Source organism: Perna viridis, chromosome 3 (assembly GCF_037379345.1).
Source record: "Perna viridis isolate PV_CMFRI_1.1 ecotype Kerala chromosome 3, ASM3737934v1, whole genome shotgun sequence".
Classification (NCBI taxonomy): domain Eukaryota; kingdom Metazoa; phylum Mollusca; class Bivalvia; order Mytilida; family Mytilidae; genus Perna; species Perna viridis.
The window spans coordinates 5,606,680-5,613,555 of record NC_142447.1 but is presented as its reverse complement, the minus strand read 5'-3'; positions in this window follow the sequence as shown (position 1 = coordinate 5,613,555).

Here is a 6,876-nt window from a genome sequence, read left to right as displayed (position 1 = left end):
TGGAGTACTTTTTTAAAAGTTTCATGATTGGAGATGATAAAAATAGCTCAGGTGGCACCAATTAATGCTTGCACCGTATTATAAATGCATTGATATGTTGGCAGGCAAAAGGTGGAATTGCTGTAAAGTATCACATTCCATGAAGACCTCAACATTCCTCAATACTTAACATATGTTTATAACTGTAACAAATTACAAACAAAAATCCTATGGGACAAAAATAATCCGATGGGAGAAAACAAAATTCCCATGGGAGAAAAAAAATCCCATGAATTTAAAATTGTAACTACAAATTTATTTAAGCAAATATTGTAAAACAAAATGCATTTTGTGAAATCCCATGTGAATCTGCATCCAATGGTTACTCACGTGAAATGGTAAGTTAAAGAATATGCGGCGCAAGATCTGCAAATTAGTGTTTTGCAGATTAATTTCAAGTATCTTGTGTTTTGACTTAGTGCAGGCGGTGTTGCCATAAATATCAGAGAAGAGAAGGGGTTCGAATCCCACTGAGCATCGCAAATTTGTGCGAGCACTTTTAAATACCATAACAGTCTAAAATTACTGTATAATATGTAAAAATTCTTAAAATTGACATATTTTTGCGAAATGTATGACTGTGATCTCTTTTAATTTCCATAAGGATATACAATTATTGACTAAAACGCAATTTTTTTCAATATAACTACCATGTGGGAGACTGCGACACATATATTTCAGTCAAAATTCTTCAGAAATGTCATATTCTTGCAAAACGTATGAGTGTGAACATTTTGTAGATTCATGAAGGTATAAAATTATTGTATAAAATGTTTAAAATTGTCAATATAAGCAGTGACCCACATAATCTATAATTACAGGTCTATGATATAAGTACTCTGTATCATTCTGGTGACTGCGACAAATAAATTTCAGTCCTAATTCTTTAAAGTCAGAGTTGTAGCACCTGGTACGGCAGGCAATATTTTTGTTGGTACTGCATGCCATGAAACATAAAAGTCTTGTCAAAAATTGAAAAAAAAATTCAAACATAGCAAGGCTTCCTTCTGGGGCGTTGTACGAATCGGGATTCGGGCGCTACGCCCTTTTTCTGAATCACGTGCATGTACTGTATGTAAATCAGTAAGAGAGGTATTTTCTAGCTAGTGACTGTCAGAATCTGTCAGGATCTGTCAGGAACTCTTATAATCCACATCTCAGTTTTACCTAGAACAGTTCCTGACAGGAGAGTGTCACGACCCATGACAAATTATGATAGAACTTGTCCAAAGCCCTGAGAGATCCTGACAAGGTGTGTCGCGAGTCAGAACAGTTTCTGACAGTTTAGAACTGCATTTTCTACGACAGCGAATCCTGACAGAATCGAAGAGAGGTTAGAAGTGGTCGCAACTGTACTCAACAATAACAACTTACCAGCTCTCCTCTGTTCCAATCACGCGACGGTAAGTAGTATTTGATTTACATAGAACACTTTTTACATTGTCAGTTATTTTTTCGGAAGACGATATGACGCTGAAATTACTGACGAATTGATTTTACTTTTGACAGGTCCGTAATATTCTCTATTTATTCAAATTTAAAAGCATTTTAGTCATTAATCACTGAAACATCTCTATTTTGATAAATCGGTTGGCATTGAAAAGATGTGAAAAAAAACCAAACCATTTTTTTAATATCAGAAGCAAGGAAATTTACATTGAGGATGGTTACATGTATTTGAAATAAATATGCATATTCCGATGCGGAAGCAACAAATGGCGTTTACCGCAACTATTTAAAAAAAAAATTAATCTATTTTTTTGGAATGTTACAATGTAGTATGCTTCATTTTTTTGTATAATCAAACGGTGTAAAAATTTCCTGAAAAGGACCATGATTGGCAAGGTAGCGGTCGTTCAGAATATCTGAATTTACTCTAGTCTGAGAATAGTCTACTTGTTAAAAGTTGAAATCAAAATTTTGTTAACTACTCACTCTCAAATACAGGATTAATACGTGCGGGTATCTCTCACCTTTTGTTTTACGGTAATATTCTACACAAAACACGGAAAATTCGATACTCACCCAATAAGTTAACTAAATCGTTGAATAGGCCCATTCGCAATGGATATAGTTATGATATTATCGTTAAGGATAGCATTTTTTGGTATTGATATTGATTCGCTCATAGGGTGTTTACACAGAAACTAAAACACTGTATTTGAAAGCAGTTTTTGACATGACATGGGTTGTGTCCTTATCGTATGACTTATTATGTACTGTGATTTTCAGCCCCGCATGGGAAGAATTGGGATTGATTATACATTCGATGGGGACATAACTTTTTGTACGTTTAAACTGGTCTGGAATGGCATGTCTGTTAACTGCTAGTAGTCCTTAGTTTGGAAGTTTGGGTAATTTATACTCAGTTTCTTTATTTCCGTTGTAACAAGGGACTCATACCTTTTTGAACTGATTTTAAGGTGTGTTTAATTGTGAAATATTTTTTCCACAGGGGCCAGATTTTAAAAGGGAAGGGTTGTGATCACGCCAAAACTTTAACCCTGCTGCATTTTTGCGCCTGTCCCAAGTCAGTAATATCTGGCCTCTGTATGTTTTGGGATTGATGTTTTGCTTACCTCTTTAGTTTATTTTTACGTGACTTTAGTACATAGGGCAACTCTTTCGCTGTATCTGTGTATAATGATGTTTTGGGGCCAACTGCAGTCTGCCCTGTTGTAATAGGGTTTCCTCGTCGTTCATTGAAGACTAATGGGTGGTCTTGGGCTGACATTTTCATCCCGGTGGGATTGTTGTCTCTTTGACATACAATGTATACACTGTACCTAGCATTCTCGTAATATAAAATTAAAAAAGAACACCTCTTAGTCCGTGAAAGGGATCTTTAAGTTAATCCCGACTAAATTTTGTTAACATCAAAAAAGGTATACAATGAAAACGAACCGCAAAAACCGGAAGGATAAACATAAATTGACTGTTTGTTTGTGTGTCTTTGTTATTTTTTTTTTTTATTATACTATGATGTCCTAGTATAAACGTCCAATGATATATATTACCGATGTATCTATCCTTGGGCGATTACCGATGTATCTATCCTTGGGCGATTCAGATGCAGAAATAGTTTTTTTTTATCATGTTAGAATATAAATAATTAAATCATGTTAGGTACAATGTATGGTGTAGTACTCATTTACACAAGCACGGGTTGACCTTTATTTTCGTATTTTATACCATGCTAACGCTCTGTATAAAATAATTGAATATGAAGACCCAGCCCATGTCTAAATGAGTATAACACTACACCCCCAAACATTAGTTCATTATTTGTTTTTCTATTATGAAAATTACAGGTTACCTTTTTTAAATGTTATCTTTTGTTTGTTTCTTTGTTTATCTTTTTGTATTTTTGGGTTGTCTTTCCATTTCTATTTAACTCTTATGTGGTACTTTTTAGCTCACGACCTTATATTTCTTCGAACTCGTACCGCTGTGACATCTATGACAACACCAGCTGCACCAAGTACGGTTCCCTAAAACAATAAGAGAAATGAAACTACGAAACCATTAAAAAGATAATGTTTTAAAAAAAACATTTCCGCAGTTTGGTTAAATTTTGTTTAATGAACTGGTTTATTTCTTAATTTCTACATCTTAGTAGTAAAATTGTTAACGATATCCAGACTATTAAATAAAGTTCCATCTAACACACAATAGTGATCCTTCACTTCTCACTCTAAATAACTTCGATGGAACCCTAAAACAATTTCTGTAATATCCACAGGGATGAGATATACACTAGTGGAACCCGTTTAAACCGAATCCCAAATATACAGAAAACCTGTATAAACCAGACATTTTTCATAAGTCCCTTCATATTCCAAACGTAAACCAAATAATCGGCCTAAATGGGGTAGACCTAGGGTAAGGGACACAACTATAATTACAAATCATTGGTACGTTTTTATTCAGCATTTTACATCAATCTCATGTAAGCATCAAAGTAACTTGGACTGATTTTATTCTGTTTCAAATGAAAGCTTGGTAGACCTTGGTGAAATTGAATGTGATACAAACATATCATTGATTTCAAGATTTACATGTATTTATCTTATTCTAGGCCTACCTCCTTAACTTAACTGGTTGATTGATTGTTGGGGTATAACGCCCGAGCAGCAACATTTCAGCCATATCCAGGCGATGAACATGAAATGGATGATAAAATGAACATGAAATGATGATGAAATGAAAAAAAAATGGATACGACACAAGGACAATAGGGTCGACGGGTTTCGATTGCCACTGGAAATAGGGAGAGGTGGGTAGGATCGGGCAATTTAGCCTCCTGTGGCGGAGCTGAAAGGTTCCTACTCCGAGAGAATACCACAGTAGGGTTCTTTAACGTGCGAGGAACGTGGCATTTTTCCCAACACGGTGCACCACTATGGTATGCGGTCAGGTTTTCCATATCATGGCCTGACGACCTCAGCATGTAGCATGCCTGGGGTACCCCATTCTGCAATCTGGGGCACACAGCCCAGTTGCGTTGTAGGTAGAGCGCCGTATCTTAGCGCTGCTGCGGGCCTATTCTTTTGACACCCGGACCCGCAAGGGGCCCTTAACAATGTGGGTTCGTTTTTTGACACGATTCACTGATATTTATTTTACCTGGCTGTAGTGTAAAATAATGGAAACATTTTAGCAGGAAACGTCCCTGCTCTTTTACAGAGTAGAATTGATATGAATTTTAGTTGTAAATATCTTCTCAACCAAACTATCAGTGACACTTTTGTTTTCAACCGGCCTTCTGAAGGAATTCCAGTCGCCATATTTTAAGCTTAAGATATATATATCTATGTATATGCCTTTGTATATTTACAGGCCAGATCGACAGTAAATAGGCCTAATGAGTGCACACTATTAAATATAACTACCATGTCATTGAATAAATTGTATACTCTAACAAAAAGAGTCTTGACAATGACATTCTCAAATAAAAATGATAAAACATTTAAACATTAGCTGAGTTTAAGATCTAATATCTGTATGATGTTGTCAATGCCGTATCTACCAACGATCTTTAAGTAAACTGGTACTCAATAGTTCGATTATATATGTTATATTATGAATATAGATATAGATGTTGTTTTTTCTTCTTTTTTTTGGCAAATTTAAAGGGGTTTTATATTAAACTCCTGTAATGCAACAGTGTAGTGATTAGAACAACGGAATATTTTAAACACAGAGTGATGATAATATGAGGCAGGTGAAATCTGAAACACTCCCTAAGACACATAAGTTCTTAAATTAACCCCCAATCCTAAAGTCTCCGAGCTACTAAGTCCGATTGAATCCTGGTGCGACGTTTCACGTGCTCCGTTGAGACGTCATGGTAACGTGATCTGGAAAAGGAAAAAAAAAGCTCCTTTTCCGCCATTTCGGGGTGAGGGTTGTATAGTATATTAGATTCTTAATTTTATAATACATGTACATGTACTAATTTTTGATATCTATTTGCTAAAATGTATAATTGTTCAGTAAAACTACCCCCAAAACGTAATGATTTGTATCATATTCTATTTTACTAGGGCCTTAAGGATTGTCGCGCTTTCAATTTTTGTCCGAAATACGAGACTGGCTCAAGTTAGCAGTTATGGTTTGTTTGATAACAACGCTCTTCTACGGGTTTCATGAATGTAATTCTTCTCAATTTCAATAAAATCCATATTTAATCCTTTTCCGGTGAATAAAATTACAGCATCGTCACTTTTTCAGAGTCTTACAAGATTATCCCATTAGCTAAAAACGACGTTTTCCCTAATAGTTTCCGTTGCTGATAATCTTGACGGTCTGTTATGCTGCTGTCATGTACTAACATCGCGCGTTACTTCATACTCTTAAGCTTCTTTCTTCGTCCCAAGAACTGTCACCCCTTCTATACCTATAATATACTACGGTCGTTTCTGAACTTTTTTTTATACAAATGGTTAAAACGTACGTATCCCACTTCCTGTTTAAATAAAAAGGTTAATAACAAAGTTATCGAGCTTATAAACTCTAGAAATAATAAAAAGGGAAAGTCCATGTAGCAATTGACAATAAAGGTAAAAGCTGGAAAGTTGGAACCAACGTAATTGTTATGGCATTTCCAGTGTCCGATGAAAAGATACCCTTAATACATGTATGTAAAATTAAACAAGCAGACACACCAACCAGAAAAACAAATTACAAATGCCATGTGGTGAACTGAGGCGACGGGGTTGCCAGTGTGTGCAAGCATAGTTACGAATTGTGCTACAACAAACTGTTTTTAAGTTCAAATTTTCGAGTTTAGACGCAACTGACTGTGTTTTCCTAGAATTTCCTGTCTAAGACAAGCTATGCTTCAAATAAAACTAAAATAATATTTTTCTTTAAGGTATGTTAGGTTATCGAATAATAAACGGAACATTGGAGAAAGATACGTACGTGCATTTCCCCAACTTTTTAAACCACATTCCATTTCCGTTCAGCTGCCTGTCCGTCTGGCCATGCGTGTTATAAGCTAAACTTATCATAAACCGTTAAAATTTGAATGTTACACTTCAAATTTATTACAAGAAAACTTAAGGTACCGAAAGGATTCTATAAAATCATTATCTGGATGTTTGTATAAGGGGAAATAGTCGAATTATAAGGATTCATGAAATATTATAAAGATCAAGATTTAAATTCAAAAGTTTCTCGGCGGTCAGTTCAGTATTTTGATCATTATTCCTTCCAAGCATGACTCGATTTTTCAATCTCCCACTAAAATCTTTTCATTAAATGTGAAGACTTCCAAGTTTTTTTTGTTTCTGTTTTTGTTTCTTTTTTATATTTGTTTGGTTGTTTTCTTAT